The sequence below is a fragment of the Pipistrellus kuhlii genome, unplaced genomic scaffold (assembly GCF_014108245.1).
Source record: "Pipistrellus kuhlii isolate mPipKuh1 unplaced genomic scaffold, mPipKuh1.p scaffold_m20_p_2, whole genome shotgun sequence".
Lineage (NCBI taxonomy): Eukaryota > Metazoa > Chordata > Mammalia > Chiroptera > Vespertilionidae > Pipistrellus > Pipistrellus kuhlii.
Window position 1 is genome coordinate 75215979 of NW_023425515.1, and position 24904 is coordinate 75240882.

The following is a 24904-nucleotide window of genomic DNA, read 5'->3' on the forward strand; positions in this document are numbered from 1 at the left end:
TGTTGCTGGGAGGCAAATGCTAGAAAACCTCATGTACAGCTGTCAGTCTTTTTTTTTTTTTTTAATATATTTTATTGATATTTTACAGAGGAAGTGAGAGAGATAGAGAGCTAGAAACGTCAATGAGAGCGAAACATCGACCAGCTGCCTCTTGCACACCCCCTACCGGGGATGTGCCCGCAACCAATGTACATGCCCTTGGCCGGAATCTAACCAAGGACCTTTCAGTCCTCAGACCAACGCTCTACCACTGAGCCAAACTGGTTTCGGAAGCCTGTCAGTCTTAAAGGGAACTATCAACAGGCTTCAAACCCTTATGTGAATTACATCATTGCTCATAGCATTTAGCAAACTTGGCGTGCGCCAACGCGCACACACACACACACACACACACACACACACACACACAAACACACACACACACACACACACACACAAAAAAAAAAAAAAAAAAAAAAAAAAAAAAAAAAAAAAAAAAAAAAAAAGATGTAAGACACAGCTCCAGTGATACTTCACACAGTGTTTGGCCAGTAGCCTCTAACAATAGTGATAAAATCAATTAAAGGTCATTTTTATTTCTATAGATCGAAGGAAAAGACAGAAAGATAAATAATTAACAGGGAAAAGGTCATAGCATAATAAAAATTCTCAGTAAAGTTAAAATTGTACAAAAAAGCACTTGAAAATATGGTAACCATTAAAGAAAATTTTTTTTGTTTACTTTCATTACAACCACAGTTTCACCTTTTATATTGCCTTAAAATTAATTTATGATAATTATTACAATGTCTATCAGAATATTTGCTTAAGCATGTGGATTTTCATAACTTACCACAAAATCCTTCTAGGTATTATTAAATTTATGTGATAACCAAATTCCTAGAAAAATACAATTTTAAAAATTAGTGGGGGGGGAAAACTGTTAATGTACAAATGGGAATTTATATTTTGTCTGGTCCAAAGGTAAACCAAATAAACTTTCTATCAATATACTCTGCCTGGATTTCAATTGAAATTGAAATTAATCTCTTTATAATGATTGATATTTATTTAAAACTCTTTGACTTTTAAAGACTTGTATAATCTTTAGCAAGGCTATATTTATTTCATTTTCTCACAGTTTAACTCTACTGCACTTGCCATGAACACTACAAGTGAAAAAATTTAAGTAATTAAGGCTTGATGTAATTTACTTACAGGAGATTACTCTTCTATCCCTCCCCCCACCCTTATTTTTAAAAAATAATACCAAGAGGCTTTTGGAAATTTTGCAATGCAGCCCTGACAGTTCCTAGTTCAATCCTTTGCATAGGACTGCTCTGGATTCATCACATGTCAAACAGCCCCACCACGAGATGAACCATCAGTAAAAACTTAGTAAATGCTCCAGGAAAAGGTTTCTGCTTAGTACAACTAAGTTCTCCTGAATATTCACTCATTTCAATTTTCAAATTAAATTAGTCTGGAATAAGGTTTATTTTCTAACTTTACTTGCCCTTGACTGTGGACAATAAATGACACTAATTGAAATTATACCCACAATAAGCTTTGTTTAGGGGAAAAAAACAAATTATTTACTTTTCTTCTTGAAGCCTAATATATTAACTTTTAATTACAGTTTGCCAGACACTTGAAGAAAACCTTTATTTCCTTCTAGAGTAATTTCTAGGCCACACTTAGAAAATTCCTTTTAAAAACCTTTTTTATTTATTTTGAACCAGGCAACAAATGTGATTACTTCCTGAGTGTTGGCTGATGCAGCCATCTCTATATTTTAAGTGACTCTCTTCTGCTTATGGTGACAATTGATGATCAGATTTAATGGTTGCATAACAATCTTAAGTTTACCCTGTAAATATTAGCAGAAGAGACTTTAAAATTTCTCCTTTTTATTAAGCTTAAAATTTACTTTTAAACAGCATTCTCTTTAGCTCATTTGCATATATAGAGGGGTTAAGGGAGGTCTCAGTAATTTTTTTTTACTAGAATCAATTGCTTAACATTTTGGCTTCTCACTTAACTGAAATTATATGAGACCTTGATTATATTTTAAAAAGCTAATTTATTAAGTAATTAAAGTAGTCATCTTTATTGAAAAAGCAAACTTAGTCATTTGACCTATCAAGTACAGATGCAGCCCCATCCCCCAGTCTATCTAAAAGAAGGTTGTCTGGGGCTTTTGTCTTTAAAATTCCATTGCTGAATTTTAAGAAATATTTAGCTACTAAGTCTTGCCCTCCCTTAGAGGCCCAAAACCTCATAACATTTCAAATATATGTATATAAATAAAATATAGTCATTAATTTTTATTTTATAAAGCTTTCCATGTGATTTCAAGTATATTAGATCAGCCTAATTCAAAATTGTTTCTTTTAAGTGGAGATAATAAATTCTTGAACCACACCAGGGCTCTTGGAATGCTCCAAAATTATCTTTTCATTAAAGTCTTGAAATTTAACTTGGAAAGATCATGATATTATATACTATATATTATATTATATTATATTATATTATATTATATTATGTTATGTTATGTTATGTTATGTTATGTTATGTTATGTTATATTCTTTTCATAATTATACTAAAATATAAATTAAGTTTAAACTGGTTTTTATATTTAAAAATTTGATCAATATCATATAATTAATCTATTTCTTTAATTAGACCTAGGTTGAAATTGTACCACATGGACTATAATATATTTTGAGTTACTAATTTTTTCAGAGAAAATACATTAATTACTTTTTCAAGAATTAATTTTTGTACTTTATGTATTTTGTTATTACAACTATATAATTTCTCACAATTTAATTTGAACTTTAAACTCTTAGAAGCCTTACATTTTTGGTAGCAAGTTAGATACTTAGAATTTTTCAGATTAATAATAATTTTATATATTTTAAGAATATATTTCAAAAATATAAGACATTTAATTAATAGATTCAAATTTATACCCCTACCCAGTTTGGCTCAGTGGACAGAGCATGGGCCTGCGGACTGAAAGATGCCAGGTTCAATTCTGATCAAGGACATGTACCTTGGTTGTGGGCACATCCCCACTGGGAGGTGTGCAGGAGATAGCTGATAAATGTTTCTCTCTCATCAAGGTTTCTAACTCTCTATTCCTCTTCCTTCCTCTCTTTAAAAAAAAAAAAAGGCAATAATATATATATTTTAAATTACCCTCTAGATTATTGGAGGAATCACAATACCAGCTATCATGTTATACTACAAAAGCCACTATAATCAACACAGCCTGGTACTGGCACAAGAGCGGGCATATAGGCCAATGGAACAGAACATAGTATCCAGAAATTCACTGTAGCCATTACACTCAACTAATATTTGACAAAAGCGGCAAGAGTATACAATGGAGTAAAGATGATCTCTTCAATAAAAGATGATGGAAAATTGGACAGATAACATGCAAAAAAATGAAACTAGACCTCCAACTTACACCATGTGCAAGAATAAACTTAAAGTGGATAAAAGACTTAAATGTAAGTCCTGAAACCATAACAGTCTTAGAAAAAAACAAACAAACAAACAAACAAACAAACATAGGCAGTAGCATCTTAGACATTTCTCTTAACAATATGTTTGTGGATACATCTCCTAGGGCAGTGATCAGCAAACTGCGACTTGTGAGCCACATGTGGCTCTTTGGATTTTTAGCAAAGGGCTCTTTGGTCCCTTTAATTTTTTAGCAAAGGCCAGCTTAGAAGTACCCTAACTAGGTAAATAACAATGTACCTATCTATATAGTTTAAGCTTAAAAAAATTTGGCTCTCAAAAGAAATTTCAATTGTGGTACTGTTGATATTTGGCTCTGTTGACTAATGAGTTTGCCAACCACTGTCCTAGGACAAGGAAAACTAAGGATAAAATAAACAAATGGGACCACATCAACATAAAAAGCTTCTGCACAGCACAAGAAACCATAAAAAAAAAAAAATGAAAAGGGAACCCACTGCATGGGAGAATACATTTCATTTACGTTTTTATTCCACAAAAATGAAGGAGGTATACAAACTGTTTTCATAAATGAATACTAAGCCAAAATCAACTATCTATACAACTCCTCAATTTATAAAATTAGGTCATGAGGAAGAAAATGACTGCCCCTTGTACTTCTTGTTTTAACTAAAACGCATGCAAAATTTACAATCATCCTACACTGTAATAGCTGTGAGGAACAGGTCTTGATACCAACCTTTATAACTACCGAGTTCATTTATGTTCTTTCTGTGCCTTTGCAATTTATTTCTAATTCTAATGTAACATGCCTTTTTCTCTTTATTGTCTGTAATCTTTCCTTTATAAAAATTTCATTTTAGGCCATTTGAAGAAGAGCATGTGTGATCTTCTAGAGGCAAAGACTTTGATAAGGACCCTAGTATAAGAGGGTTAATAGTTTAATTCAGAACAGATGAATGCGTTAGTCATTTGGAACATTTGCTATATCAATTGCCAGGACACATTTCAGCTTACTTTGAAATAATGGTCAACACATAATTAACAGAAGGGTGCTGTGAAGGTGAGAATTCCAGTGAATACTCTGTTGGCTTTTTTGTGGTTTTAACTTTTAAGTCAACCACATGAGAGGGCAGGAAGTTTAAAGATGACTGTGAAATAAAATGAGAAACATTTCCTATATTGCCCAATGGTTGTTTTTGTCTGTTTATTTTTAATGTTATTATTAATCCAATCAAATAAATTTTCTTGAAAATGATAGTTTTCATATGTTATATATGATGCCAATAAACAATTAATATATTATGTTTTATATTTAATATAAAATATTTCTTGCATACATAAAGTCACAAGGTAGACCAACTTTGGTATAATAATTACAAACATAAAATAAGAATTAATTGCTTAAATATGTGTTTATGCAGCTCAATTTCATAAGGTATTGGTTCTAAATTAGTTTGTCTTTAATCTAGAATTACAAGATCCTAATATTGTTTGAAATTTAAAAGTTATGTGCAATTTTCTTTTACATGAGACACCCTAGCATTAGTCATTTTTGTTATGGACAGATCATCATAATGGGATAAAATTCATGAGTGATTTTATATATATTATTATGACAAGAAAGAAAATGTTCTTTGGTCTAGAATCTCTAGATAGTATCTCAGTGGTTAGAGTATTGGCCCAGACTGAAGGCTCATAGGTTGATCCTGGTCAAGGGCAAGTAAGTTGGTTACAGGCTTCATCTCTGAGCCCCTGACGGAGCGTGTGTGGGAGACAACCAATCCATGTGTCTTTCTTGTCTCACATTGATGTTTCTCTCTGTCTCTTCCACTGCCTTCCACTCTCTAAAAATCAATGGGAAAAATATCCTTGGGTGAGGATTAACAAAAAAAAAAAGAAAAAGAAAAGAAAATACACTTTAATAAAATTGCTAATAATTTTGACCAATTATGAACTTTTGTAAGAGTTACATTTTATATTATTATTTAAAAGCTAAAACCTATTTAGTTACCAAGATGTGGTGTTACAGCCTGCCCTATTCTTTAACCCATCATGTTGCCTGAGACAATGGATCCTGCTGTATTTTACATGGGTAAGGGTTTGCATGTTGTCTGCATATTTCACAGGAAACTTCTGCAATTTTATTCCTAGGCTTAATTTATTCACTAGGATGCTGGGACAGTGAGGGACACTGGTTGATAGAACTCAATGGCTCTAAAATCTATTAAGTCTATGTGCAGATTTAAAGTGAATATTTTGAAGAATAGGTAAGACGGGCTCTTACAACAAAAGTGAAAAATGCATCTTCAGCTTCTGGCTGTCAACAGTATGAGCTCAAGTCCACACGTGTGACTTGGCTTCTTTGTTCGGCAGACACCGAGGAACACCTCTGCTGTGTACTCCCGGTTCTGCTTTCCCTGCTGCTCCAGGCCATCCGCCGGCCAAAGTGTGTTAGCCAAGGCTCTTGTAATCCAGCAGGCCAGGTCTGCATACTGTGTGCATACTTACTGTCTACACTCTACAGTAGGGGTGTCGAACTCAATCAGAGAAGGGGCCAAAATCTAAAATCCAGCCTAAATCGCGGGCCGAATGGTTTACTGAACAGTCATAAACTGTCATTGTGATGGAAACGCAGCGGAGTGCAGTGATGACAGCGTGGTGCGGGCCACATTGCAAGGCCTGGCGGGACGGATTTGGCCCGCGGGCCTTGTGTTTGACACATGTGCTCTACAGGGTTGTAAGTGATTTCCTGAACAGCCCAGACTTCACTTCTTTTTGCAATTTTCTATCTATAAACTACGATTTACCATGTTTAACTCATATGATTGTCATAAAGCACAAGGTTCTTGCCATTGTACTTTTTCTATAGTTTAGATATAGCTACTGGAATTATTAGGGATAACAATTTTTAAAAAATATTTGTGCAATAAATATAATATAGTTGCTTTATTATTATATATTATATGATATATTCATTCCAAATTCTTACCTTCAGAAGGTAACAGTAATAAGAACCTGATACTGCTACCTATGTAATATCTCAAAACATTACCAAATCATTTCTCTAAAGTTTTCCTGTTATTTTACTTTTTTTGAAAAATCAGTTATTTGCTAAAATGTATAAAACTGATTTCTTAAAAAGATATCTTGCTTTTTCCTACTCCTATTCTAATTAGTAACTTTTGAATAGTGATATTGTTGTCTGCATGTTTCTCTTCCTCATTAACAGATGGTGTACAGGAGGTATACATTGTTTTCTGATCTTACAGATAAAGTTGGATTTTGGTTCAGATGGTAATTATAGTAAGTTAAAAGACCCTATTAATTTATAAATGGATTTAATAAAATAAAATATTTCATGCTGTTGCCTTTTATAAAAGGCATTCATGAGATTTGGGCTTTTTTCTTAAATCATATATAAAGTAAAAAAAAAATGTTTTATGTATTGTCTCTTTGTTTTGTGTCTTCATCATTTGCTACAATGCTTTCAGTTTGAGATAAGTCAGAGATGCATTAAAATAGTTTTGAAAAATAAATTTTATGGTATGAACTTCCTTCCCCACAAGCTCTGAAGTTCTAGCCAGCTTAGTACTGAGATTGTTACTCAATAAAATAACATAATTATATTTAAATATACTTTTATATATTAAATATACTATTATTATAAATTCATATTACACAGAAATGGGTAAAATTACAGGTAAAATAATGTAGTAACTTTCCCTTATGTAACACTCTTAATAGAGTATGAAGAGAAATAGCTTGTAAGCCTAGGTAATATGACAATTATATCCAAATATGACAACTCATGGTGGCTTTTCACAGTTGTTTTTAGCAGTTTTCCTTCTACAAAATGTACTTGCAAGCAGTTTTTCAAATAAAAGTGAAGCTTTAAAAAATAATCATCTTCATAGCTTTTCTTTCTCTCTCTCAGCAAATTGAGTGGCAAGGGCATTTTCCCAAATAGATTAAACTACTTTTTTCTTTTCTAAAATTTGTGTATCACTCACCCATGTCATATCTATGAATAAAATGTACTGTTTTCTTAACTATTTTCATACTTTAATTTTTTCATTTGGCTAATGGAAATATAAATTTAATATAAATATAATATAAAACTAGAGGCCTGGTGCGTGAAAATTGGTGTACTCAGGAGGGGGGAGAGGGCGGCCTCAGCTTGGCCTCTACTTCCTCTCACAACTGGGACCCTCGGGCAGGGTCCTTGGCCCTGGCCTGAGATCAGGGCCTATTTGGGCTCCCCCCCCCCCCGCCTCTGGGGCTACAGGCAGCTGGCCCGACCCCTGCTGCTGCCACTGCTTAACATCTGTGCAGTTCTGCCCCGACCCTCCCCCCCCCCCCCGCCACTCACGGCCTCCCTATGAAGGTGACAGGCTGGGGTGCAATGGCTTGGCTGGCCTGGGCCTCCCTCTTTTTTTGCTGGGGGGGAAGGACCAGCCCTGAGAGGGGCTGTCTGCCTACTTGATCACTCCTAACCACTGATCTGCCTACCTGATCACCCATAACCCCTCTTCCTGCCTGCCTGAATTCCCCTAACCACTGGTCTGCCTACATGATCACCCCTAACCACTCTGTCTGCCTGTCTGATTTCCCTTATCTGCTTGCATGAGGGCTGGGCCAGCACTGACTTCTGGTTGGTCAACCTCTGGTCATTACTGGTCTTTATGACCCAGGGTTTTTATATATTAGGATTTTATTTAGGCTAATCCCAGAACCCAACTAGTATTTTACTGCTTTTTAAAATTTTTACTTTTATATATTTTTTCCAATCTAATCAGTTTAGTTATAAACTCTACCTTTCAAAATGCATATAATAGTAGCAAAGTCTGAAGTTATCCCATTTTATTAAGGTGAATTATCTCATTCATAATACAGTGCCAATCCCCCAAAATTTCAAACTAAAGATAGTTTATTTGGGGGGCTTTATCTCATTCATTGTCACACTGGGTGACTCACTAACTCTGTGATATCAGGAAGGTTACTTACCCTCCTTAAATTTCATTTTGCACTTTGGTGAAATGAGTATCACAATATAATTATAAGAATAAAAGGAGTTGATACATATAAAACATTTAGATCAGTACATAGAAAATAATAAATCCAAGAATGTTAGGATATTTATAACATATAAGTGAGAATAATTACTACTAATAAAGGAAACATACCTGTGTCTGCTACACAGCTTAAGACATTGATCATAACCAATATCCTAGAAAACTCCCATGTTCTTACCCCAAATCGTACCCTCTTCATTTCTTTTAAGACCTGGTAACTCTGAATACTGTGTTTACCACTTGCATGCTTATTTTTATACTTGCCCCACACACATGTGTATCAGTCATGTGGTATATTTAGATAATATATTGTTTAATTGATCATATGTTTGATCACAGATTCAGTGAATGTGCCAGGGATGTGCAATTGCATTGGGCAAGTTCTATGCTTATCTCTAGGAACCCTTGAAAGTCTGACTTTCACTTTGGTCACCAAAAGGGGGAGTGTGTTGCTGGGACTGACCAGCAGACCCTGAGCAATGGGTAAATGGATTACTCTGTCACATGTTTCTGTGAAAGACAGGGTTAAGGGACTGCCTGGATAAAGGAACTGGACAGCCCCATTGGCCTGCCTCCTTAGGCTTTTATTGTAGCAACAGCTTGAACTAAAATTACTCTCTAGATACAATCAGCTGGGTAAGTGAGAAAGCACATGCTCTACAACACATGTGTCAAACACAAGGCCCGCTGCGGGCCAAATCCGTCCCGCCAGGCCTTACAATGTGGCCCGCACCGCGCTGTCATCACTGCACTCCGCTGTGTTTCCATCACAATGACAGTTTATGACTGTTCAGTAAACCATTCGACCCGCGATTTAGGCTGGATTTTAGATTTTGGCCCCTTCTCTGATTGAGTTTGACACCCCTACTCTACAAGGTTGGGTCTAAAGACTAAACATAGAGATTCCAGTAAAACACCCAGGGGCTCGGCCTTGTTTGGAAAAGTTAAGGCAGAAGCTACCACCTTCAGCAAGGCCCCCCTGAGATCCCTGACCTTTCAGAGAATTCTCCTTACAGGCTCCCAAACAAGTCCCCACTGTGGGTTAACTAACTGGTTGATGGTTTATAATGTTCTGCTTAAAATGCAGAAGTCCCTTGGAAGCACTCAAGCTTAGTTATTGATGATTGTATAAGTCTCTGTTCTCTAGAGAAACAGAAAAATAAGAAATTATATGTAAATGTGAATGGTTCAAACATACCAACATATAGAAATGTTCTTTTCTATAGAAACCCATTTTAAATATAAAGACTTTAATAGAGTCAGAGTAAAGAATATGCCATATTTAACAGTACTTAAGAGAAAGCTGGAGTAACTACAGTAATTTCAGACAAAGATTTCAGAACAAGGTATAAAGGGACATTAAGTAATCAATTCTCCAAAAAAACAAAGATGTTAAATGTCTATGAACCTAACAACAGTGTCACATTTCTTAGATGTTGGAACTGAATTCTTTCAGAAGTATCAGCTTTGACATATATTAAATGTGACTTGAAGATGTTATATGGAATGAGTTCTAATATTTAAATTATATACAATTCCTCCAAAATTTAACAAACTGATAATTCTAATAAAAAATAAAATATTGACATTATAAATACATCTAGATAAATTCTTTCTCTACTTAAGTGATTTGTATCCAAACCACTGATTTTGTAAAAACAAAACAGCAACAAAACACCATGGCTTTTCATGATATCCTGCCTGGATTCTGCAGTTGTATTACATTTATAAACCAAAGTTAAAGTTATACAGATAATTCATAGGTATATTCTTATTACTTAGGAAAAAGGCATTAGAGATACTTATTTTTAACCTTGTTTCTCTCTTCAGGATAATTTTATTAAATATTGCAATAAAAAAGACAAAGAATAAATTCTTATTCTGTATTGCCCTAGAGCAATGACAATCAGCTGGTGAGCAGTTTGCCTAATGAGGCAGTTATGACACTCAAAAGGTTCCCTGAAATAAAAGTTATTTGGTATTCACAAAAGTATATCACAGTCTCTTTTTCATGCACTATGGTATGGGCCACGGAATATTACATTAACTTAATGTAATTTATTCTGTTCCTTAAGATTTTAATATATATATATTTACTATTTTAAGATTTGAGATGCAAACATTTTTCTAACTTACAAAAGAGAAAGGAAGAATGTGCTGTCTACTTTAAAATCAAATATATTTGCATTCACTTTTACATTAGAAGTGGTGCTTTAATTAGTTTTCAAATTACACTCTAAAAAATTATTCCATCAAAAAGTTTATTTTATGTATATACTGTATCTCACACTGGCAATAATCATTATATTACATGCATACATCATAGTGATCATCTAGAGAGTTTTTCTTAATATTGTCTGCTGGGTCTATTACAAAACACAGTCACCTAGATTCTTTCTTTTTTTTTTTTTTTTTTTTTTTTTTTTTTTTTTTTTTTTTAATTTTTTTTTTTTTTTTTTTTTTTTTTTTTTTTTTTAAATATATTTTATTGATTTTTTACAGAGAGAAAGAGAGAGGGATAGAGAGTTAGAAATATCAATGAGAGAGAATCATCCATCAGCTACCTCTTGCACATCCCCTACTGGGGATGTGCCTGCAACCAAGGCACATGCCCTTGACCAGGACACTTCAGTCTGCAGGCTGATGCTCTCTATCCACTGAGCCAAACTGGTTTCAGCTCACCCAGATTCTTTTCAATAAGTCTGGGATGGAAGTTCATTCTGATGTATAGTGGAAAATAAAATGATATGTGTATTTTTACCCAATAATAATATAAGTTAAATAATTTTGGAGAGATGTATGAACCAAGATTATGTAAATTATATAAATACAAAATGGTAGATACATAGTAGTTGGTAAATAAATGTGAACTAGTATATTTACAAGAGGTCAAAAACTGACAGCAATAATGAGTGGATTCCAAAGGTCAATTTATATAAAAATAGAACAATTACATGCAGCATGTTCAAAAAAACAAATAAGGAAATTGACTAAAATGTCATACTATTTTAGGACAAGAGCATACAGAGAAATCCTACTATCACCATTGTCAAAATTTTAGATGGAAATTTAAAAAGCTAGCTGAAATATCCCAATCAACCCTTTTATAGCTAATAAATAGTATAAATGTGCTTTTCATTGAGACCTTCCTTTTCCTAAGTAAGTACTTTCATAAGTTTAGACAGACAGATTCAGGGGGTCACAATCACTTTAGTTTTCTCCCTTTTCTTCGCTCAGCAGTTACTAAGGGTACCTTCTAATTTCTTGCCATCATTCATCTCATCTGTAACCAGTGAGCCAGTTACTGTATATACAAATTTGTGTCTGCATCCCATGCAGACAAAATCAACTTGCCTTTTCTTCTACATGTTTACCAGCAATATTCCCTATCTACAAATGCAAAGCTTTCCATTTTCACTTTCCTTTAATATATTGTACTCATTCTAATCTTTCTGTAACTTGGGGAAGATAAGCAAAGTTTGAGATTTACTCCCTTTTGACACCCACATTGTGAGAGCATACTATATTGTGCAGACTGAAAAATTCATTGAATGAAAAATGATCAAATAAAAGATGCCTTATCAAATATAAAAAATATATCAATAACTATCTTCAAATATTTACACATGACAGTGATCATTGGAATATAATTATTTTACACTAATTATTTTATAGATAGCTAAAGAGAAAGTAGATCTATTCTGATAACCTATATATAGTTATTTAATGTATTACATTACAAATTGAAAACAACATGGTTTGTGAACATATACCCTGTTTCCCCGAAAATAAGACCTAGCGCATGGAAAGATAAGACATCCCCTGAAAATAAGACCTAGCACAACTTTGGGAGAAAAATTAATATAAGACACTGTCTTATTTTTGGGGAAACAGGGTAGTATTTCAGCGGCATGATAATTTGAAATTGCTGAAGGACTAATGTAATCACACATAATTTTGCTTTCTGCAAATAATAATAATAATAATAATAATAATAAAGTTGAAACTGAGGCAAAACCAAAAAGGTCTTCCTATTCTTCTTCTATATTCATTATTTTTGTGGCGAATATCTAGCTCATGGGGAATAGTTTCTATTGCATATCATAAGTCAACCTTTCCTCTACACTTTTCCTCAAGTGAGAAACCGGAAGTCTGTATGGGAAATAATTTATGCACATTAAAAGGCATATAATGTTTAAGAATCTATAATAAAATTAATGTATAAATAAATATATGTGAATATCTGATTATAGCTAAACATTTTTCAAAACAATTATGACTCACTTTAAATACTATTCCAGGTGATGACATTTTTACAAACATATTGTCAAGTTACATTTCAGAGATATACTACTATTATTAGTTAGAACAAGGGTCTTAAAGTCTGGACCATTTTTATTAAATACTAATCTTGCTAAATAATAAAACTTAGCATAGTATTTTGCAGACCAGCTGTAAAAAGAATGAACTTCACAGCAACTCAGCTGAATTACTAAATGTTTCAACTGCAAAGAAGAAATAAATGTGTAATTGACCAAATAGTGTCTATAAGGAATGCCAAGCCTCCCTTCAGGGAGACAGTTTTGGGTATGAATATCCTGTTTCCTTTACTTACTGCAAGTAAATAAAACTACCTTGTGACAAGCATGTCTTTTTTTTTTTTTAATTAAGCACCACAAGGGATAAAAATCCTTTGAGTTGGATAACATTATGTCTCCAAAAATTATTTAAAAAGCAAACATTTTATTGAAGTCTATTGCTGGAAAAGAACTAAATTCATACATGAATAAAAATTAACTCTATAGTTTACTTTAAGGCTTCTTCTTATTAGGTATAAATGTTTCCCCCAAAGTATACTAAACTGAAGTAATTTTGAGCCAATATTGTAAGACAAGGTATGGAAAATTATAAATGAAATCATAATTGCCAATGAGACAAGAATTTCATTAGTCTGGTTTTATTGGTTTTATTTTTATCATACTATTGAGTATATGAGCATGGCTAATTAAAAAGATATTTTAAATTAAAGTTTTAGCTAAATGTTTTAGCAACCATTAAGTAGACTTTTATAAAATTTCTTTTTATTAGAAGAATCAATTTGTGCCACAAAAGATACAAAACGTATACACAGGGTATGTACTTGTTTTCAAGGTTGTAAATAACTTTATTTTAAAGTTCTTACTGAGATGTTTTGATATTCTATGTAAATCTTTTAGAATCTCAGCTTCCCCGGGCTCATTGTGAAAATATAGAAATATCGAGTACAAAGTATACATTTATTTTTCTATTTCTTGGTTAAAGTTTATGGCACAATTAAAACAAACTTTATACAAAAATGTCAAGAAGCCCTTATGATATGAATAAACTTAAAATGCTTTATTTCCATTTTCCTGTTTATATCAAATCTGTGAAATGTATTTTTAAAGTTTAACGAAAAATAGATATATATTAATAGCTTAGGGTTACATGCACAATAATTTTAAAACTGTTACATTGAACAATAAAAATTTGTCATTTTATGGAAAAATATTATTTGAAACTTTGACAAAAGTGCACATTTTCAAGTCCTTGTACATTGTTTGCAAGAACATGAAAAATAAGTTTGTTTAAATATGTTTTGCTTTTGCCTCTTATTCTTTTTTAAATTGTTGTTAAATATTAGATGTTACAATAGATTTTATAGCAATAAATTAGTATTACTACATCAGAGAAATCATTGTATGTCATCTTTATTTCTTATCTCTGGATAATTATTTATTCTCTTTTTAAAAATATTTTTTCAAATTTTTTCAAATTTATTGTTAATAAATATAATATAATTTTAAAGGGTAAATATTATCTATACCAAGACTCACATAACAAATTTTAAATTTTCTTTGTTTTATGCATCTAAAAGCTTTTCTCATTCTGCATTTTCTGATTTTTTTGTTTTGTTTGTTTGTTTTACTCAATTGAAAAGGCACCTTCAGTATTATACCTGGAAATTTTTCAGTTTCTACTACTATGTGTCTGCTGGGTGATTTGGGCTGCCAACAATAAAATATAAAAATAAAAATCACAATTGATACTGATTTTTCTTTAGAGAATTAATATAAGAAGCAGAAATTTTAGCTCACTCTTAGGGAAAAATTAGTTCACTTCTGTATATCTTAACCTTTAATGCAAAGAAAGTTACAGTGACTGGTGACATAATAGCAGAGGCCTATTTCATTTACCTAGCCTCACTATTTTGTTGTTTTTTCCTCATAATTGCTTACATTAATCTATATAGAGTGTGCCTTTATCTAGACTCGGGGCATGTTAAGAGAGTTTCAAAAGTTTTTATTTAATTCTATACTGAGAAGCCTATCAAAATTATAAAATTTCATAATAGCTTAAGCCTGTTACATTCTCAATATTATTATTCTCAATAATGATAGTTATTGTTTGTACTACAATAAACATAATGAAGCTTCCTTTTTTAGATCCCACATTTAAATAATTGTCTTCATAGCTTAAATAAGAAAAAGCAGGACAAACTGAAAATCACTGACTTTTCTTGACCACTGAGGGAACTTAAAAGACAAACAATTCCAGAGTCATACTGGATCATAAACTGTTAGGAATGCTTAATGGTAGTTCCTAAGCTCATGTCTGAGTGTGGACTAGAATGGAAATAAGAAAGTGCTGGGGGCCACACAGTCTTAGAAGGGTCCCCACACTTTCATGAGTTTCCTGCAGAAAACATACCATATTCACACAGTGAAGATTTGAGAATGAAACCATTAGCCTGGCTCTGGAGGATGGGAGGAAGAGTAACCATTCTGAAATATATCCAGACAATTCTAAAATGTCAATTTCCACTCTCAAGGAAAAATACTTTACCAAAACTTTATCCAACCTAGGGAAAGGAAACTTTCCCCCCACAGGTGCCCCTAGCCTTCCTGTCTCAATAAGATTGAGAGGAAACAAGTATCACTTGTGAAGGTCAAAGCACAGGTACCCATGACCAATAAAGACTGAGATTGAATTACAGGGCTGCAGACTGGTTTCTGTTCTTCACACTCTCACACTACCAGCACTCCAGTAAATAAGAGTGAGTTACAGACAAGTTAGGTAAAATGTACAGTGTTTACTGAAGGAGAACTTCTTAAGGAGATCCAAAGACAACAGATGTAGCAAAATAAGGATATCAGAGAAATTCAGGCATCTGGTTCTTACAACTCCAAGAAACTTTAAACACCACCCAGAATAACATAAAACTACATATTAGCCGAAACTGATTTGGCTCAGTGGATAGAGCATTGGCTTGCGGACTGAAGTGTCCCAGGTTCGATTCCAGTCCAGGGCATGTACCTTGGTTGTGGGCACATCCCCAGTAGGGGGTATGCAGGAGGCAGCTGGTCAATGTTTTTCTCTCATTGATGTTTCTAGCTCTCTATCCCTCTCCCTTCCTCTCTGTAAAAAATCAATAAAATATATTTTTTAAAAAACAACATACTAAAATTTTAAACAAAACAATACAAACCATGTTTATATATAGAGAAAAAGCAAATTCTATGGGGAGAAAAAACAATAATCAGAAACAGTCTCAGATATGGCACAGGTGTTGAGATTATTAGACATGGAATTTAATAAACTATGTTTGATAATATTATGGTCTCTAATGGGAAAAAAAGAATACATAAAACAAATAATGTAAGTAGAAAGATATAAATAATAAGAAATAACAAGAAGAAATAGTCAAAAGCACAGTAACAGAAGAAAATGCTTTTGATGGGTTCATCAGCATGCTTGACAAGGAAAAACAAATTAATAAATTTGAATATAGGTCAATAGAAACATCCCAAATGAAGTAAAAAATATTTTCATTCACAGAAAATTTAAGAATCATGTGACAATTTCAAGAGGTATAACATTCAAAGTCAGGAATGTTATAAGCAAAACATTTACATTTAATTATATCAAACCAAACTTAAGAAAACCAAGACATTGCCCTAACCAGTTTGGCTCAGTGGGTAGTGTCGGCCCACAGACTCAAGGGTCCCAGGTTTCATTCTGATCAAGGGCATGTACCTTGGTTGCTGGCACATCCCTAGCAGGGGATGTACAGGAGACAGCTGATTGATATTTCTCTCTCATCAATGTTTCTAACACTCTTTCCCTTTCCCTTCCTCTCTGTAAAAAGTCAATAAAATATATATTTTTAAAAAAGAACACCAAGACAAACATAAAATCTTGAAGGAAGGTGGAGAATTAAAATATCCTATCTATGTAGAATAAGGGAGAAAAGGCTATGGAATTCTCATCAGAACCAAACAATTATAAAAAGTAAAGTATCTAAAGTATTAAAAGAAAAAAGAAGTGTTAAAAAAACCAACAAAAATTGTATAACCAGTTGAATTATACATTAAAGTAAAAAAAAAAAAATACTTTCTCATATATTATAAGAAAAAAAAAAAGTGGGGTGGGGGGTGGGGAGATGTATTGTCAGTAGACCTGACCTGAGAAAAATATTTAGATGTTTTTGAGAACAGAAAAAGGGGATAAATGGTTATTGGGTAGAAAGTCATATCTACATAAAAAGGCAGTGTATCACTGAATTAGAAGATAAGCCATCGAGTGGGAGAAATGGAAGAAAATATATTTAAAAAAAAACCACAGCCAATAAATAACTTAAATAACTGTTATTCAAAATATACATAGAACTCTTCAAACTTAATAATAATAATAATAATAATAATAATAAAAGAAAACAGCCTGATTAAAAAATGGCCACAGACCTTGAGAGATCTAAGAAATATATAGATGGCAAATGACAAATGAAAACATGGTCTAGATCATATGTCATCAAGAAAATGCAAATTAAAACAACATTGAGATCACCAGCCACCTATTAGATTGCCCACAATAAACATCACTGAAAACACCAAATGCTGATGGAAATACCTAGTAGTCCAGCCACTTTGGAAGACATTTTGGCATTGACTTTTAGAGCTAAACAAATGCTTACCATGCAATTCAGCCATTTTGCTCTTTGGTATTTACCCAACTAAGTGAAAAACTTATATATACATACAAATCTATTTGCAAATGTTTAGAGTAGCTTTATTCATAACTGATAATACCACAAACTAAGAAGTAAGTGAATGGATAAATTATGGTACATGCAGACAATGGAATATTCCGCACTAAAAAACAGAGCTATCAAAACATGAAAAGATGCATAATACTAAGTTAGAGAAGTAAATCTGCAAAGGTCACATAATATATGATTACAACTACTTGATATTCTGGTAAAGGCAAAACCATGGAGAAAATAAAAGTATTAGTATCTATATGATACTATAATGATAAAGACATGCCATTATACATTTTTTTCCAAATTCACAGAGTTCACTACACCAAGATTGAACTTTAATGTAAATATGAATTTTGGGTGACAATTATGCATCTGTTCTAATAATTATACCACTCTGTGGCAGCCATTGATAATAGAGGAAGGTATGCATGAATGAAGGCAGAGGGTATAAACAAATCTCTGTACCTTCTATCTCTATCTCTATCTGACCTCTATTTCTATTTCTACCATCTATGTGAAACAATCTCCCAACAGTGGGTATCAAGTATGTGCTACCTTAAGTGACTCTGGAAGAATCTGTAATAGTAGAGCCAAAAGGAACTGAAGAGAAGTATTGAATAAGTATTCAAACTATATCCAAATATGACCATACCCTGGTCACTGTGTCTCTTAAAACTATTAAAGCATTTATCCCCACATACTCTCATCACAAACAGGATCCTCTGTTCTATAAGGTTTCTCTTAATCCAGATTTTTTTGTTGGTTGAAGCCTGTAATGTTGTAAACACTTACTATAATTTGACATTGCTACTTTAGCCTAAGGAGATGATAACTTTTCCTGGGGAGTTATAACATTATTTTTATTTTTCTTGAACTTATATAATTTTATTTTTCAATTTTAGTTGACATAAATGATTAGACATTATATAATTTACATCCCTATGACTATTCTGTAACTAACAATTTGTATTTTTTAATCCCTTTATCTTTATACCCATTTTCCTAACACTCCTCCAAACTGGCAACTGACAAAATATTTTCTGTATTTTTGAGGTTGTTTTTATTCTGTTCTGTTTGTTCATTTAATTTGTTTTTTAGATACCAAATACAGATGATATCGTGGCATTTGCTTCTGATATATGACTTATTTCACTCAGCACAATACCCTCTAGAGCCATCCCTATTGTTGCAGATGGCAAGATTTCATTTATTATATTTATGTGGTTGAGTCATATTCCATGTACCACAACATTGCTTCTTTATCCATTTATCTATTGATCAACGCTTATGTTACTTTCACATATTTATGATTTTATAGCAGTTTTATGATGATGTATTTTTAATAATTTTTTTAGTGTTTATACTTCTTGTTTAATTTTTTTATTTTGGGGTCTAATTACATATGGAGGCATTTCTTGTTTTGTTTCATGTAAAATTTTTAAATTTTATATTTATTGTTGCAAGTATTATAGATATCCCCTTCTCTCCCATTGACCCCTGCACCCAAATCCATATTTCCCCAGGAAGTCACCACACTATTGTCTAAGTCCATGGGCTATGAATATCAGCAGTTGGGAGCCAGCAGTCTTGGATTGTGAGAGGGATGTCCAATTGCCCATTTAGCCTGATCCTGGTGCATGAAAATTTAGTCTTGGAGCCCTCAGGAGTAGGAGGTGACCTGGTGATCAGGGGAAGGTGAAGCCCCCATCACACCTTTGCTGCTTCTATTGTTTACCGAGCAAGCCTAGGCCAGCCCTGGTTACCTGAGCCTCAGATAGTTCTTGGCGGCTAGGCAGTTGTCATCTGAGGCTTGCCTGCTCCTTGGAATGGCCCTGGACAGCTGGGGGGGCTGAGGGCTAGTCCTGGTGCACTGAGTGCCTGCCAACTCCCCCACCCCCATTGGGCTGAAAGGACTGGGGGACATGGGTGGGACTGAGTGCCACCATCTTTTTTACTGTATGATAGTCAATTTGCATATTCCTTCTTTATTAGATAGGATAGTATCCCATGGTATAATGTACCACAACTGTTTTATCCACTGGTCTGCTGATGGGTACTTTTGCTGTTTCCAAAGCTTAGCTACTGAAAACTGTGTTGCTATGAACATAGGGATGCATACATTATTTCTGACTGGTGTTTCAGGTTTCTTCTGATGTATTGCTAAAAGTGGGAGAACTGGATCAAATGGCAGTTTCATTTTAAAGTTTTTGAGGAAACTCCATAGTGACTGAACCAGCAGACTAGGGTTCCCTTTTCTCCACATCCTTGTTAGCACTTGCCATTTATTGATGGTAGCCATTCTGACAATTGTAAGGTGATAACTCATTGTTATTTTAATTTGTAGCTCTCTGATGATTAGCATTTTTGAGGACTTTTTTTTATGGGTCTCTTGGACATCTGTATGCCCACTTTGGAGAATTGTCTAATTAAGTCCTTTGCCCATTTTTAATTGGATTGTTTGCCTTCCTTTTGTTAATTTATCAGCTCTTTATATATTTTTAAAATTAAGCTCTTATCAGATGTATCATTGACAAATATGTTCTATGATGCAGTGGGCTCCTTTTTCATTTTGTTGATCATACTATCTAACCTCCATATTTTAAAATGTTTTTGAGTGTTTTCACCCTGGTTGAATTCTAATTTTATGCCATTGTGATACGATTTTCTTGATATGATTTCAATTATCTTGAACTTGTAGAAACTTGTTTTGTATCATAATATGTGCACTTGAGAAGAATGTATATTCTGCAAGCTTTGTGGTAAAATGTTCTATAAATGGCCAGTAAACCTACTGGGTTCACTGTGTAATTTAGAGTCATTGTTTCCTTGTTGATTTTTAAAAATATATATTTTATTGATATTTTTACAGAGAAGAAGGGAGAAAGATAGAGAACTAGAAGCATCGATGAGAGAGAAACATCAACCAGCTGCCTCCTGCACACCCCCTCATGGGGATGTGACAGCAACCAATGTACATGCCCTTAACCAGAATCGAACCTGGGACCCTTCAGTCCACAGGCCGATGCTCTATCCAATGAGTGAAATTGGCAGATTTTTTTTTTAAATCAGAAGATCTATGTTGTAAAGTCAGTGGGTTGTTAAAGTCCCCTACTGTGACTGTATTGCTATCAAAATCTCCCTTAAAATCCACCAGAAGTTTTAAAAATGCATTCAAATGATCCTATATTGGAGGAATATATGTTTAACAGGGTTATATCCTCTTGTGGGATGGATCCATTTAGAACTTTTTAAAAATCTTTATTGTTGAAAGTGTTACATTGGTCCTCCTTTCCGTTTAGTGTATGTAGTGACTTTTTTGTCTCTTGTGCTAGCCTTCATTTTGAAGTCTATTTTGTCAGATTTGACTTTTGCTATCCCAGCTTCTTTTTGTTTCCATTTACATGACTTTTCCCCATCCCTTCACTCTTATCTGTGTGAGTCTTTTGTTCTCAGGTGGGTCTCTTGTAGACAGCATATTTTGGGTCATGTTTTTGTGTCCAGTTAGCTACCTGATATCTTTTGATTATAAGATTTAATTAATTTACATTTAGGGTTATCATTGACAGGAATTTATTTATTGCTATTTTAGTTACTTATACTTATGTTTCTCTATCTATTTATACTTCTCAGTATAGCAGTCCATTTAGCTTTTTTGTTTGTTTGTGTGTGTGTGTGTGTGTCTGTGTGTGTGTGTCTGTGTGTGTGTGTCTGTGTGTGTGTGTCTGTGTGTGTGTGTGTGTGTGTGTGTGTGTCTGGGAAGTTCTTTATTTCACCAGCTACTTTGAAGGATAGCCTTGCTGAATATAGTAACCTTGTTTTCCAATCCTTGTTTTTCATTACCTTGAATCCTTCTTTCCATTCCCTCTGGCCTGTATAGTTTCAGATAATAAATCAGCTGACAACGTTACAGGAGATCCTTTGTAGGTAACAGATTGCTTTTCTCCTGGCACCTGTAAGGTTCTCTCTTTGGCTTTAATTTTTGGCATCTTAATTATGATGTATCTGGGCATGGGCCTTTTGGGTTCTTCTTTCTTGGAATTCTCTGTGCCTCCTCAACTTTTGTGACTTTTACCTTCATCGGGTTAAGGGAAGTTTTCTGCCATTCCTTCTTCAGAAAAGTTCTCTATCCCTTACTCACTTTCTTTGCCTTCTAGAAATCTAATGTTGCAAATATTGTTACATTTCATATTATCCCACAGTTCCCTTAAGCTGACCTTCTGTTTTTAATTAGTTTTCCTTTTGGGTCCTGTATTTTAATCCATTGATATGATCCTTAGCTTCCCTAAATCTGCTACATATTCCTTCCAATGTGTTTTTGATTGGTGCTAATTCATTCTTCATTTCTGACTGGTAATTTTGCATAGTTTCTATTTTTTTTTTCTCAATGCTGTTGAGCATCCTTGTAATCATTATTCTGATATCTACATTTGATTTTTTTTAAATCTCCATTTCATTTAGTTCTTCTTCTGGAGAATTCTCTTGTTTTTTCATTCGGGCTTATTCTTTATATCTCTCCATTTTGGCTGCCTGTTTGGGTTTTTGTCTGTATATTATGTGAATCTTCTTTGACTCCCATTAACTGGTGCAGGAAAATATCAAAGGTTGTTTGTGACTGGCCCTGAGTACAGTTTGGAGCTATTGTAAGTCCATAGCTTGTGGGTCCCTCTGCTGGGTGTGGTTTTCTTTGGAAAGGATCAAGATGGGTACCCAGGTCTACTTTTCCTAGCCTGAGGTCCTGAAGCTGATTAGGCAAAGACTCAGAGCCTCTAGACATCTATAGCTGTCTGCCATGCTCTAAACAGTGCTGTTTGTTTGTTTTCACTTCTTTTTCTTTTTTTTAAATTCTCACCCAAGGATATTTTAATTTAATATAATAAAATTTTATTTTATTTTGAGAGAGTGGAGACAGACAGAGAAAGAGAGAAAGATTTATTAGTTGCCTACCACACACATGACTACCAGTTCCCAAATTCAAGCATGTAACTAAGGTACATGCCCTACACCTGGAATCAAACCCTTTGGTTTTCAACCACTGAGCCAAATCTGCCAGGGCTTGACAGCTTCTTTTAATGCTGAAAAAAGAAATCATTTTATGCATTAGTTGTACCATTAAGCTAAATAGTCTTTTAAAAAATAAACCTCAATATATCCCCTGGCTTTTCTTTTTCAATTCCCAGCCAAGGCAAGTGACCAGATTGCAGGCTTTATCCCCAATGTGGGGCATGCAGGAGGCAGCCAATGGATGGATGTTACTCTCTCTCCCTCTTTCTTCCTCTCTCCCTTAAATCAATAAAACATATTTTAAAGAACAATACAATAAACTAATCTCTATAATATGAAATGTTTCTATTGAGCTTACATGTATCTTAATATGTGTTATATTCTCTACCAGTGTCATTTGGGAGATCAGAATTTGACCCAGGCTTAGATGTCAAATTGGTAAATCATCTTACATTTTGTTTTACAAGAAAACAAAGCTTTTAGCATTTTTTATGTAAATCAAAAAAATCATGATTTTCCCACATTTCACAGTAAACCTTGAGATGCCACAATGTTCCAAAAGCATAGTTTTCATTCTTTCATTATTACATTTGATCCCTAGTTTGAAAATTATTGTAATTTTATTTTGATTATTTACTATAGAGAAATATGCCGTCTTAATCTTAGTCTATTAAAAATTAATGAACTTGAGGACAACCGCTTTGATTGTCCAATAATATGTATATAATATCCTGGCCACCAAAGTGATTCTTTCTTGTGCAATTTTTTTTTAACTTTAAATTCACTCTTAGCCAGGGTTGTGAAACCAAGAATACAGTTAGAATCCTATCTTAGATCAAAAGCTTTCTATTTTTTCATTCTTCAAAATTAATCAATGAAAGTAGAAAGGCAAAGCTCCCTATTGGTCAAGAACAGCAGTAGCATCAGGGATCCAATAATATTGACACCATTATTATGAGCATTTATGATCACAAAATTGACTTTATGCATTAGTCTAATAGTGTTTTGGTGTGATTTCAAGCACTGAAAAATACCGCCCTCGGTTAGGTGGAGTAAGTCCCAGAGTCAGGGCCTATTGGCGTAGAGAAGACTGAAGAAGGCTAAGTCATGGCCTGGCTCTAATGTAACATATGGTTTGGAAATAAACACATACTGCTTGTACGGGAGGAGGCATACTCTGTGGTGGGTGGGATGCATGATAGAGTGGAGCAACTATGTAGAGTTCAAACTCTGTACAGAGCCTAGCTGTTTCCAGAAGATATAGCCTTGGGTCCTAGAACAGAAGCCTAGAAAATAAGACTTTGGGTTTGAAAAGAATGGGATTCATGACAACAGCCAGAGGCTTCCTCTTTTCCCAACCTTCTGCGGAAATGATAAGGGAAAAAGTAGCAAAACTGACAATGGCTTGCTATAAAAATATGTGAGATTATTCCTAATAGTGGGAGATATTTGATAAATGTTAGAATTGTAAGGGATTATAAGATGTTTTTAAATCCACACATATACACCAATAGACACCTTACATATTATGTTTGTACATGACTTAAATAGTACTGCCCTTAGGATATAAATAGTAATACTATTTCTGTGAGATAAACTGGTTTCTAAGCCTAGTTTCCTCAGGTACTGCTTGGCCTCACCATTGGGGAGATTTAGTAACTAGACCAGTGGTCTGCAAACTCATCAGTCAACAGAGCCAAATATCAACAGTACAATTGACATTGCTTTTAAGAACCACAGTTTTTAAACTTAAATTTCTTCTAATACCTCTTCTTCAAAATAGACTCGCCCAGGCCATGGCATTTTGTGGAAGAGCCACACTCAAGGGGCCAAAGAGCTCCATGTTGCTCTGGAGCTGCAGTTTGCTGTCCACTGCCTTAGACACATAAAATAATTGCCTTAGTTGAGTTCACGTCATCTATCCTCTAGTTTTGATATGGAGTAAAGGGTTAAAAGACTTTCAAGTTCATAGCAGAGTTTCCATTGGATAAAAGGGATCACTCTGGTCCACTGATACTAGCTGGAGCCTGGAATGCACTGATGTCATGCACATGTCATGGAACACTGCTGAAAGCATAGCGATGATTTGCATCATAACTGCCCTTGTGGTGTCTTAGGCACTGGTCAGAGAAGTGATTGCTGAAGTCTCTCAAGTGACTTGTTATTGGTTGTAATCTGTTTATATTGATTGTACTTGTTGTAATTGGATTTCTTGTCATCATCAACTTACAATATGAAAGTAGAGTTTGGGTAGAAAGGTACTTGATTTGAGTGACTCTATAGAGTTGAACC